The sequence below is a fragment of the Anser cygnoides genome, chromosome 3 (assembly GCF_040182565.1).
Source record: "Anser cygnoides isolate HZ-2024a breed goose chromosome 3, Taihu_goose_T2T_genome, whole genome shotgun sequence".
NCBI classification, from domain to species: domain Eukaryota; kingdom Metazoa; phylum Chordata; class Aves; order Anseriformes; family Anatidae; genus Anser; species Anser cygnoides.
The window spans coordinates 73,573,420-73,587,613 of record NC_089875.1 but is presented as its reverse complement, the minus strand read 5'-3'; the positions used below and the strand labels follow the sequence as shown (position 1 = coordinate 73,587,613).

At 38.3% G+C, this 14,194-nt stretch overlaps 1 protein-coding gene across 4 annotated transcripts in view; it reads right to left on the bottom strand.

Moving 5' to 3' along the window:
- Window positions 1-14,194, bottom strand: part of SESN1 (sestrin 1) — a 75,471-nt gene that overhangs the window by 36,069 nt on the left and 25,208 nt on the right. The window lies entirely within an intron of this gene.

Below are 14,194 nucleotides of genomic sequence, written 5' to 3'. Positions count from 1 at the left end.
ACTCAGGATTTCTGTTAATTACTGAACAACAGTTCAAGACAATGATCAGGTACACCTATCTACATGAAATAACTTCCCATGAAGACAAAGTCTTTGAAAGGTACTTTTTTTCCCTACCCACAAGCTTACAATGTCACCAGAGGACAGCAAGAAGAAAACATCATGTTAAGGCAGTTACCACAGTGGGAACGCAATCGACTGCAACTTCTAGGAGCTGCCATAACACAATAACAATAAATGAATACCTAGGGAAAATTGCTGAAATCTGTTGTGTGTCAAATTATAATACGAATTAGTACACTAATCCACCAAGGAAAAAAGCCCACGTATGCAATTAAACTCAGTGTGAAATCCCACTCCACAAATACTGATAAAGATTTGTTACTATTATTGTCCTATTTAAATACGTTGATCTTATTTATCAAAGTATGGTACTTAACTGAAACTGAAAGTTTACTTCATCATCAAGAGAGGCAATTCTTTTCTCTTTAGACAGTTCCTGTCTGAAAGAGTTTTTACATCTGCTTTAAAATGAAGTTTTGTTCAAGCAGCATTATTTAGTCACCCTTGCACTACACTTCAGTGATTCAATATGAAATATACTTAGCCCATCAACAAAAGCTTTTAAAACTTTTTTTTTTACACTTAGACAACTAGGCTTACTAATTCACCTGGGTTCAAAAGTCTAAAGCACATGTCTACAGAGACTAGTTCGTCCTACACTTACTGCACCAGTGCAACAAGGTGCCTGAATGAAAGCCAGCTTCAGTCCAGAAAACGTACAACCATGACACTGTTGTCACCATTTCAGAGCTATTAAACCCTGCCTCTTGATGTGAGAAACAGGTCTAAGCCTCCTGGAAGAGAGCCAACCATAATGAAGGTCAAGTTACATCGCAGATACATGCAATCTCACTCTGTTCAGCTCATTAATAATGGTGCAAACTAAACCCAGAATCTGACTACAAGCAAATCAGCTGGCTTTCACTGATGCTTCTCAATCCTGGACTACCACCACTTGATTCATTCTTGCATAGTTCCCCAAACTTCCAGGCCCTATAAGCAGAGAGCATTCATGCAAGCTGCTGTGCTCAGCAGATATCATGAGAGGAGATGAGCCTTGATGAGAAAGCATCCTCTTCAGAGCCTCAGCTGTATGCAATGCTTGTAGTTAAACTGCTACCAATTATTTAAAGTGGGTTTGGTTAAACTGTCACAGACTGCGTGTGTACTTTTATAAACGTTGTTTACAAATGGCTTAAACAAGAAAGAGATAAAACTAAATCAATAAGGAGCTTTTATAAGCCAGCATACATTTATTTACATCAAGACCTAAACTAGCTTATAGTTTACTGATGAGCTGGGTATGTATGGAAGACCATTTGCAAAACAGACTACTGACAACAGATACACTGTCTGTTGTCCTTGCACTATTGTCAAGTCAGCCTGGGAACAGCTACTGCTGTGGTTTCCTTGTGAAAGTGTAAGCATTTTAAGATCTGATAAGAGACACTGTAGGAGTACATTATAATAAAGACAGAATTCAGTTTTAAATCTTCATCCTAATAAATAGCCTAGGATAACAAAAGCTCTCTGTGACATAAGTGCAAGTAACTCAGGACTTTCAACAAGAAAACTAAAAGTCACAGAATCACAGAAGTTCAAGTATTTGAACTTGACACTGCCTATTGATACTGGATGAGCCAAGAAGGATTCCAATTTTTAGTCCCTTTCAGCTTCAGACCATACATTTATGAAATGCTGATCTCCCAAATTAGCAAATTTATATATGCATAACTCAAAGATCTGCATATTGTTTGACTGTAATTTAGGCGTAGTGAGCAGTTGGCATTCAAAAAAATGGCATTCAAAAAAATCTGCTGATGTCAATTTAGTGTTGAAATGTTAATTTCATACATTTAGTATAAATGGGGGAGGACAGGAAAGAAACACAAGAATCACTCAACCATTACTCAGGCATCTACAAAGTTCATTTGCTGAAGGATCAACCTCCCTTATTTCTCAGATGCGTTAATATGTGCTCTAAAAGAAAAAGCACATTACCTGAATTGGAATAACACGGTTTCAGGGGCATGCATAAGTCAAGTATGATGGGGAACTGTCTCTCCACAAAGTATAGCGTAATACAAATACTCTAACATATATAATTTTTCAAATCAAAAATTGGCAAAGAGACATCAGCTATATTATTCAAAGAAAGTATGCTGCATTGCTTAATGCTACCAGCACAGAAGTTGAAATGGATCTGCAGCAATCTTTAAAGTAGCAGAGAGAGCCTGTGTGATATGCTCTTCTTCCCCATTCAAAAAGTAAAGGGAGAGGTAAAGGAAGTTTTACTTGCTAAGCTTGGAAATTCAAGTCTTTTCTACCTGAGCCACCAGAGAACTAATACAGTTACGCTGCAATTTTAACCAAGAAAAACTAAAAATTACTGTGTGCATAACCAGGTCTGGCATGGCTCACCCATTTTGCAACTGTGCTTTAAGGCCCTTCCAATCAGCCTGTTTCCAGGAACGCCATCTTTTGGGCACTCCTGCCTAATGGCTCACAAGGAGAACTTCAGGCTTTTGGTGTTGCTGAGGGTAGCCAGCTCTAGCACAGCTCCTGCCTCCCAAGATCAGCCCCCTCCAGCTGTGACACAGGCATACAGGTGCAAGTGTCACTGCTTTAAGGAGCAGCCTTGTTGACAAAGTGCTTGCCTCCTGACTCTTTTGTCCTCTGGTCCAGTCTTAGGCTGCACAGCTTGAGTACTAGACAGTAATCCTCAACTGGGTGTGCACAAGGAGAGAATTGCCACAACGAATGGCTACAGAGGATTTCATTCTGTAGGAAGAGGCAACTTACAGAAAATGAAGGAGAAGGGAATTACATCCCTTACATCCCTGAGGATGCACTCATCTTCTGTTAAGAAAAGGACCAGGTGTCTCTGTCCTGCAGTTGCACTGTGGTGTCCCTAGGAGGGACCGAGCCAGAGCACAGTGTGCGCTTCCAGTCCTGGTGACCTGATCCGAGCAGCAGTCAGAGCACAGAGACTCACACTCTGGAGACAACCAAAGTCAAAAAAAGATCCTGAATGTTGTCTAATAAATAGAAATATATTACTTAGATTAGAGGCAAAATACACAGTTGTGTCTAACAAATTAAATGCATTTAATGTTTTATTGAAAGTTTAAATTAACCCGATGCAACCATTCCTTCATAAAGGAACATTTATACTCATTTGGAACAGGAAATTTCTTTTCCTTTTCAGCTTATTTATGACCCAAACTGTCAAAAAGTCTATTACCAAGAAATTCAGCTGTTTTCCAAATTCTGAAAAAAAGACCTACCTTTTCAAAATATGCTTGCAAAAAACAACCAAAATCTAAATTTTTAAATATCTTAAAATATTCCTATAGTTTATTTGACAGTAAATTACTGTGACTTTACTAAACAATTCACACTTACTCGGTAAACATAGAGACTGCTGCATGTTTAAATGACAGTCATAAACTGGGAAGATCTTCCATAAAAATGGCCAGAAATCTTGTATTATAGAGATCTGGTTTTAGACCTGTTAAGCAGCCAAACATTTTTGCATTAACCATACTATAACGCATGAGTATGTGCATACACAATATGTATTTTTAAAATTAAAGCATTTTCCTGACAAGGAAACTGGTCTCAGCTACAAAAGCCATAGCTGACTTCCTGCTCTTTCAATAGACCTAAATAATGTGTCAAGGACAAAAAAAAAAAAAAGTACACATTGCTACTTCTCCAGGAAAACGTTGGTACAAGCCATCTAACATTCTGCTAAAGAGTTAGAGTACCAAGGCCAAGCTAACCTGTTACTACCTTAATAACAAGCCTCATTTGGATCTTCTGGCATCTTCCAATTAGAAAGATCATTCTTGTTTGCTTATCTTATTTTGTTTTATATTCTTAATAGTAAAAAAATTTGACAGAAAAATATTGTGGATAGTTTGCTACAGCTGTTACGCCCACTAACATATGCAATCAGGACCTAACAAGATGTTGTGACATAGTCAACACACAGACATATCATGGAACACACAAGTATATAACCTTGAGAGCTGATAAAATTCAGGAGGTGCCAAAAACCCAGATATTCAGAAGGTTCAGTATTTCAGCATCTATTGCCTTTCTAACCTGAAATTAAAAGCAAAAATTTTGAAATTTGGCAATAAGAAGAAGTGGGGCGGAAAATAACAAAGAAGTAACATTACTCATACAAAACCATCTGAGTTTCCTTTTATAACCACTAGATCTCAGCATCAACACAAATCATCAGACTAGGGAAAGTCAGGCTAAAATGAATTCAAGGTACATACATCTTTTTAAAATGACTGGGCCTCATTAATTTCACCTTAAAGAATTGACTGGCTAGTGAGGTCAACATTGGTTAGTGTTACTTTCAAGAAACTATAGAGGATGGGAGAAGGATCAAAAAACAGAGGAACAAGAAACACTGCTTTTATTTAAGGAAGGAAATAAAAAAGGAACCAGTTCAGCTGAATTTCAATTAGTGGAGAAAATGGAACAGAACAAAAAAACAGACAAAAATTCTGCAAAACAGTTTGTAAGTGCATAGATGATAATAAGTGACTAAATGAAAGCCAAAAATCAGTTTGACGTGCATGCTGAGGACAGATCCTCAACAAACCTTTGTAAATTGCATTTTTCAATTGGGTAGTAGGTCTGAGGACAGGGAAGAAGCCAGCATGTTACAATCATAACTTTAAGGCAGCCAAGAAAGCCTTTCCTCGATGAGACTGCTGCAATAGGAACACCAAACTGTCTTCAGCTGAAAAAAGCAGCCATTAATGGCTCACTGCCAATATGGAAAGACCAGTGAGTGGGATTCCGCAGGAAACACCCCTAAATCTGGTTCTATACAAAATGATTACCTCAATTAAGGAATCAAAAGAAGGTTTGAATTAATGAGCCAATAACTCAAAGCTTGTAAAGACTGCAGGAATGTGGAGGACAGATGAACTTCTAAAAAATCTTGAAAATTGGAGAAATGTTTCATATTTACCTTAAAAAGGGAATTAAATTCTTATGAAAGAAATTTCAGTTATTACTCTTCAATATAAATTATTGACTATACAAAGACAGGAAAGGGAAACAAGATGCTAGAGACACTCTGCTTGAAGAACTAAACATAATAAAGGATTATGGCTCATGAGGTCGGCATGAAAACAACAAAAACCCATATACCTCACTGTGATTCGTACACAGTAACTTAGCTTGCAAGACAGAGGAAGCAAGCAGGAATACCCCGTCGTTTTGGTCAATGAATATCAAAGATGCGAACTGAATGCTGCTCTCTGCACTCTCAGTAACAAAAATGATCAGGGGCCTAGAAAAGATGATGGAGAAAGACCAGCAACAGGGATTAAGAAGAGAAAAGAGATTCTGTAGACTCTTGACTGTTGGTTAACATTTAAACAAGTCGGCAAAACTTCCCAGACATGGCCTAGGTATAATAATTGCTTCTTCCCTGGGGCATCTTGACAGATCTAACAAATCTCTTCGGGTCCTTTCCTACCTTCCTTATTCTATGGTTCTGTGAAAACACATTTTAATGTAGCAAGCTATCCCACACGTAAGGACAAAGAAACTAATCAACATGTACACATGGGAAAGTAATTTGGAAAGCAAACTCCAACAAGAACATTGGGAACTGCAGATCAGACTCCATTGTGCATTTACGGTGTGGTTCAGCTGCTTAGAGGCTAGTTTGATCTCAAGTGTATACAAATAGGAATATCAGGTAGAATAAAGAACAACGTTTCCTCCATACACTATGCTGATCTGACCATTTAAGAATATGGTGACTTTCCTTGTGTCACAAAGGGTTTGGAAATACTGGAAGGACGGTTAAGGCTCCCATTTAACTTGATAAGGAAAAGGCGTAGTACACAGCTTAAAGCCAAATTATGAAAGTTGAAAGATGGCTTGATTTTTTGCACATATATATGTACACATATATATTTATATAAAAACACACGCACCTCTAGACTTGTTAAGATTTCAGAAAAGAAGAAAAAGATTGAAAAGGTGAGATTTTTCAGATTCATAAACTCACAAAAATTACAATGAATGGAAATTGAAATTATACAAATTTATTTTGAAGAGGTACCATTTCCTAGCAGCAAACAATTAAACACTGAAAGCTCTCACTATGGGAAATGGACACCACTGTTTCAAATTTTCTTAAGTGAGAACAGAGATCTTTCAGAAAGATAAGCTTACATTCAGCTTCTGGGAGAAAAACAAGCTCCATGACCTACATATACAAGAGATCAAATCAGTTAATCACAATTATCTAACCTGGCCTAACAGCCTGAACACCCATTTCCCTCGGCTGTTCTATGAGATGCTGCTGGTCTATGCATCACGCAGCAGAAGAGAGCCAAAGGGACTGAATGCAGAAGTGACCTGACACAGAAACAGGCAGAAAGAATGCTGTTTCAGGTCCCTCAAAGACAATAACCACAATAACCCCTTCCATTTCACAAAGCAAGAAAGGAGCTTTAAGACTCAGCAAAGTAGAAAACTCAAAGGGCCACAGGGGGAGGAAAGAAGCAAGGAGAAAAATGGAATACAGCAAGAGGAAGATACCCACTATCCATCAGTGAAGAAATGGTGACCTGCCTTTTGAAAAGGCTCTGGGCATGAAATGTGTGCAAAACGAAATGAAACTCATCTGCCTCCGAAAAGATGGGGAAGAAAAAACAGACATTCCACTTTCCCTGATGGCTGCCTGACATGTCCAATGTTAATTGTATCTGAGGCTTTCTATTGACTCTTCATGGGCTGTGGGGCCACAGACTTGCCTGACAAAGCAGTTCAAAGTCACTTTGCTTTCAGGGATGTCACAAAGAGGATGCATTTTATTGTTATTGTTGCACTGATTAACCCACGTCTAAACCTCCAGTGCCCTTCACATACAGTCAGTGTCTACATTTTAATTACTCTATTAGCAATTCCAAAGGAATCTTTCCTTTCCCTGTACTAACAACCAGGGGAGAATTTTCCAATAATAGATTGTGTTTCCAAGTGTGGTTACTGTCATAACAACTCAACCTTCAGCCCATCCTAACAACTACTGCTAGAACAAATTCTCCCCTTGGCCAGCAATGCAGCCAGTTGCACTCCAAAACACTGTCAAGGCTGCTACTGGATGTTCAGCAGGAAACTTCAGCAAGGTACCTAATTCATGCTACCTGTCTGCTAGAGAAAACTGAAAACTGCTAGTACAGCTGGTTCTTTTCTGTGGCACCAAAATAGCATATTTGACATGCTTATAACTTTCAGCTCCCAGGCTTAAGGTCTCCATGTTTTCGCCACAATGCTACCACAAAAAATAGTAATAATAAAATCTCATGTCAAAATAAATAATGAAGTGGTTGGAAAACAAATTAAACGTAACTAATTTTTTGAATAAAGGCATTACTTTAGAAAGGATTCCTAAAAATGTACAAAGACAAAAGATTTAAGTTGTGTCCATATACACGACTCCAGAGTAGGACAAGATAATTAACTCATAATAGAAGAGGGGAAAATTTAGGACTTCTTTGCTGTTTTGGAAGATATTTCACAGTAAATGAAGTTAAAAGAGAAACAGAAAACAGTCAAACTCTAGCTTTGAATAAATACATTAGTAACATTTGAAGAAATACGGTTAGATTAAGCAATATGGGTACTGGAGCTTTGACAGGAACTCTTGGAAAGGAGTCCTAAGGGATGACGATGTGGGGATTGGAAAGTCCCCGAATAGAAGAACGGAAGGATGTGACACTACAGCGGTCTCCAAAAACCTGAGAACCCTAAGAGACAACAGGGAATGTAGGAGAAAAGCAAAAGCAAAGCAAAGCAGCCACGGACAGGGTTAAGTGTGGTTCATGTTAGACAATAAAATGGCTACAGAAAGAACTTTGTGATTTGGGGCTGTCATGTGCAGGAAAATAACAGGGGATTCTGAATTTCTTCAAAGTGAAAATGTGATTTCATTGTACTAGCTAGACCTTCAATTTCCTTACATTAGTCTCAATAATAAAATAATTAGGAATTGGAATCTTACATGTATTGACCATGTGTTTCTATAGGAGTTCTGTATGTCCCACAGAACAGAGGGAGATACGGAAATAAACAGAGGGTGATATGGAAATGTGCCCTTTAAAAAATAGATTGTCCTAGAGCAGCTCAATCCTGAAGTCCCATTTCTGCCTGAAACGAAATTTGGAGCTCATGGGACAGAAAGATAAAATCCTATTTTATACATGACAGAGAAATGAGAGAATATGAGAGTGATCTGTGAGGAAATATATACATACATTGGGGATGTGCAGGGAAGAAAAAGAAATTATAATAGCGCACATATTACAGACCCGAATAATGAAGAGAAGGAAAATGTCATCAGCGAGGCATACGAGAAAAGAACAAGCTGACTGTGTTAAAGCACTTCTGGAGCTAAGCCATCTAACAAACACGGGAAACATTCTGAGAAAAAAATGCTCCGCCAGGCATACTGAGACATGTTTGTTTAGGAGACAGGAGGGATTTTTCACAGTATTGTAAGGTAGGTTCTGCTCCTCTTTTGAATACTTTGGCTACTTTACAGCCACTTAAACAACTGGCAAGTTAACACTATGTTCTCCTAGAACTGCTAAGATTAGCAACACCTCTAAAATCCTGATTTTAAGTGTTCATAACATTCGAATTGAAGTTCAGATGTCTTAAAAACAGTGCTTCCTACACAGAAGAACAATGTGGTATCGCTAAAACAGAAGCCTGACTAAAAGCACATTCAATCAATGACATTTAAACAGAAGCATCACATTCTGAAGTATTCTGGAGAATTGCTTTTAATGTAGATATTTAACACTAGCTCATACTTACTGAGCCTCAATTTATCATTGTAAATATCTGTTTTTTATTAAGCTGAATGTGAAATTCAACCCTCTTGCTATTTAAGACCCAAGGAATGCTTTAGCAGCAATGCATCTTTGTTCAGCTAGGACTTACCCCTCTTACAGCAAACTATTCATCAGCTGAACAGAGCAATCAGAAGTTGTCTGCTTTGGTCAATACTTAGACGTTCAGATGGAAGCTAATAGCATATGCAACATACATAGGAAGTACAACTCTAAACTTGGCAAAACAGTCAGGCTGCCTGCTCGTTTTTTACCTCAGTATCTGTACCAATACCAATGGTGCATAGCTGTTGCCTAGTCAAACTGCTTTAACCAGCCAATATAAAAATGCCTGGGAGAGATCAAATACACAGTTCTCCAGAATCTGGAGCAGTTTCGAGTTTTCTACTTAATATCAAATTCATGTTATGGAGCTGCTATTATGTGAAGCAAACTGGGATTTCCTATCTTTTTTCCTAATTCTGAATATATGGACAAAGAAGTACCAATAGGCTTCTATTTTAATTGCTGGTGTGCAATTGCTCAGCTTGCCATTTATTATTTCATAGCACTCAAACAGTCCTAGGAAAGGTTGTAGCACTTTTATTTATGATTTTCATATGTAAACCATATATTAAAATGGGGCTTAATTACAATTTCAATTCCCCCTTCTCCTCCCATGATGAGGAGATACGGCGCAGCTTTCACTGCAGGATAAAGCTGATGAAAGCGATTAAAATAGAACATGTTGCAAAGCTGCTCAGCACCACACTCTTGTTTTCTGCAGTTTCAGCACTTCCAGAACTTGCAGGAAGGCATAAATAGACTACAACAATGAAACAGAGCTCCACCAGAGATCTGAGACAATGTACGCAAATACAGGAACTTCCCTTTTTCAAGTCTCAGTATCCCCTGATCCATATAATACGCTACATCAAAAACTTTAGAAGATGCAAGTTGGACACTGAGAAACGCTAAACTTGCCCTTGATTAAAATTTCAGTTTACATTCGCAGAATTTAATCAGCAACTGTGGTGAGGATCATATTTACCATGTAGTTTACTAGGTAATTGTCAATACTCAAGGGAACAGAATTTAGGTTGCCTGAATGATTTCAAACGTAACCAGCACCCTGCATAAATTCTCACTAAGCCTCGACCTTGGAAGCTTTGGCTCTGTGGCACATCACCACAGCTGGTACCACGGGGTGCAGAGATAACTATGCTCACAGGGAGAAGCTTCTTTACACACCACAGACTTTTAGACTCTGGAAATTTGAGTGAACAGTAACTTTTAAACCCATTTTCCAACTGTATTCATCTTCCTCCATTTCAGATCCAGGGGAAAAGATAATCTGCCAGGACTACGTGACCAGACTGCAGATTTGTGGGCAGAGATCACTTTGACCCTCTTACATCTCCCCTCCATCACAACTGAACTGACAGCTCCCTCCTGCTTCCAAAGTGCTGCAAAGTTTTCACAGGGATGTAACTGAGCAAAGGGAAATCCCTCTTTTTAACACTTACACCCCTGACAAACGGGAGTGGTAGTCATATAGGACAAAGAGAAGGCCTCCTGTGTAGTTCACCTGCTCCTGCCAAATATCAAAAGACCTCCCGCAAAAAATGGATAGGGCAAGGCTTTCACACAGAAAAGGTCATGACTATCCTTTCCAAGGAAAAAATAGGGCATATTTGTGCAGTTTTTGCACATAATATTGCCACAGTAATGCAAAGCAATACTAATTTAGAAAAAAAAATAATAAGGGTATAGCTGTAAAACTCCCAAATGCAGAGAGAATAATGCCAATATAAAAGTACTTCCATTGCTACGTTTCATACCTGTTGATAAGATGGAGAAGAATTTGTGCTGTGGACATTTTAGACTGGCAGAAATATGTCTGAGTAGTAGCATTATAAAATAAGGGGGGAAAAAAGCCCTAGAAGGTGCAAAAATACCCAAACTTATCCTGACGCATGGTGGTTTCCATGTTCTATTTGACTTAAAGGACAACACACCAACTCAAATTCTTGAATCGAGCACCTGCTCCCCCTAAATTAAATGGTATTCAGCATTTTCTCCAGCTCAGATTTACTGATCTCAAGTGTTAGATCAGTCACCTGTAACCTATCCTTTTGTTTCAAGTCTTTCTTTATTCTTAAATCGATTTATTTGGGGGCATTTCTCTGTTTTCCTTCAGTTTTTCAGTAAAGAGAGATTACAGCCATCTGCTTGCACAAATAATGGCAGCCAGGAGGGGGTTTAAGGATCTGGAGATTTTACAGTGAGCGAACAAACTGTTTACATATTTTTGCCTTAGTTTCCACTTGAAGCAGAATGGTGTAACACAGTCCAATCCCTCTGTGTTGGAGCACATATTTATCAGCTTCCTTTTGGCAAAGCTTTCTTTTACCTCTTATTTTAAGGCACTGAGGGTACCAAGGTGTTTCCTGTTCAGCCATTTATCACAGCAGCTTATGATTTATTTTAACAAGAAACACAAGATAAAAAGGCTATCACAGAAAGGGTAATGCCCCACAGTGCAGGGAATACAATTCTAACAACCACCCAGACAGGTTTCCAACTCTGAACGTTTTCCTACCAAAGCAAACACTGTTAATGTATGCTTAGCCACAGCACCGTACAGATTACTGGTATATTCAGGAATTGCTGCCCCCCTCCCCACTCTCCCAAATTAAACCGTTCACAGTATTATGAACAAGTTACATCTAACCCTACAGAGGTAAGTGACAGTTTTATATACATGCACATACCTACAAACACCGTCAGCAACTCTGGATTTCTTCTGTCAGGTCTCACCACCTAACAGGTGTAGTACATGCTATTCCAAAAACTCCTGTATGGCTTCCACTTCCATTTCTAGATTAAGATACATCACTGTAAGAAATTGTTATCACCTGCTGATAAAGCTAATACTTAGGCTGATGTTTGAAATTGGTACTGAGTTCATGTTAACCTTGAAATCACTACAGATTTGATAAAACCTATTTCTTTATTTAGCTTTTAATTGCTGACACAACAGACACGTTCCCACTTCCTCCAGGGGACATGTAATTTCATCTCAGAATTCATTAAATGTTTGTGCTCTGCCTATTCCCTGGGCTGGATGACGAAAGGTCCTGGCCAAGCAAGCAAGCATAATCTAAGCTAAACATTTCCTTCATTCAAGGATAAAATTTTGACCTTTCTCTATTACCTTCTAAAAAAATCCAGACTTAAAAAAAAAAAAAAAACTTTTCCTTAAAGACTTAATGGAGAAACTAGTATGCAAAAGAAATTTGCACTTTTTTCTCTTAAATTTATTCTCAGCATTTAGAACCTACTGTGTCCTCTCAGCATGAGGAATTAATCAGTTCTCTGAACTATCCCAGCCAATCCACTTTCCATTTTCCCAGCCAAACATCTGTAATTGCCCTCCCCCATCTGTTCTTGAAGGAGTTAGTTTACCATCTTAATTGCTGCAACTTCCTTTTCAGTTTCACCAGACAATGGATCGGTGCTTTCCTGAATGAGGATGCCTTCCTTCTTTTCTATCACTCCATCTTTTCCCCTTCACTAAACGGAGGTGATAGCATGAAGGACGACAAGCAGATGCTCGTCTCCTCTGCTTAAAAAAGAAAAACCGTTTGTTTAGTTCTGGGCAACTCATACATGTTAGTGATTCCAAGATTAAAATGAAAAGATTAAAAAAAAATAATAAGACAAATGCAAAGACAAGATTAAGTAATCCAAATACATCTATCTATAAAAAATACAGGCTACATTTGGTCTAAAGCAGACCAGAAGACTTAGAGAAGGCTTCTCTAGAAGGCTATTTACAAGCCATGCAAACACATTCCCATAAACTACTGTAACCATTGTTAAACATTTACATGTTTTTGCCTGGGTTCAGTGTCATTTAAAAGGTCATTTTATTTAATAAAGTCAATGTGATGGAATGTGTACCTGACTCAAACAAGGGTGTTAAACCCCTTTTACACAGATGTACAGTTCTATTTTGTGAAGGATCCCCTTTGGCTGTTATCAGCATATCAGTGCCTTACAGCTGTATGTAACGTGTCATCAAATTTAGCCGCTAGTAGCCCATTTTGTCTCTTACCCTTTTCCCAAGAAGAGGACTGCATGCGTATAGAAGTAGCAACCTTGATGTGTTCTGTTTTATACTTTTGGGGGAAAAAGAACAGGTGGAAACATCCCTGAGCATGGCTTCCCCATGGGTATGTAATTCATAATCTACAAACACGCAGATGCAAAGTGAGTAAGTCTATGCTTCTGAAGTCCCCCCCATGCATCCAGGAATGCAGCTTTCAAATACAGCCTTTGGTTTTCAGATTTTTTTTTGAGGTCTTGTGCACCTTTTTAAGTGTTGAAAGTAATTGGAGAAAATCCAGGAATGCTCTACAAAGCCAAAAGAAAAATGACTGAATTTAATTTTTAGAAAGAATCAAATGTTACACTGTTTAGGTCAAATAGGTGGTGACAGACTCCCCAAGAAAAACAAACACTAAGTTCTTTCCTATCAGCATCTCTAGATACCTGTCACCCACACCTAGTGAAACTAATTTCCTTCTTTACCAATTCTTTCAAACATTGTAGAATATTACTCCAGTAACATTCTCTGAAGAAGAAAACTGATTAAGGCTCCTTGAGCCTGAGATGAGAACAGAAACCAAATCCCCTAGCAATTCAATTTCTTAAAATGTTACCAACAGCAAGTAAAACCAAGTAATTTAACACAGACTTACACTTCCAGCTTTAAAAATGGCATCATTTCTCTGATATCAAAGTCAAGAATTTGAGTTGGCAAGAGATTTGTGGGATGGTGTTGCACTTCAGTTGAATTTCGGGAAAGAGCAGTATCTTCAGACCACAGCTATACAGAGATTAAGTGTCAACAAACACTCCAGCAAGCATTATTCCTTTCTATCGGATGGTAAGACCCACTAAAGGAAATAAGTTTCAAATTAAAACGCTACCTACCAGTATTTTCTTGCCCTGTTCCATTTTCATATACCATGTCAATATAGCAGCTACCACAGCAAATATAAACATACAGTGTTTAATCAAACATACAAGACTGATCTAATTTCTTCACTAGAAACTAACAAAGGTGTTACATCTCAGCACCATTTCAAGTTATCCTGTGTAAGAGAGTTAAGGCTTTAACAGTTCTGGTTGCTTTTGTTGAGAGCTGATACACAGCATGTGAGGCACATCAGCTGGGGCTG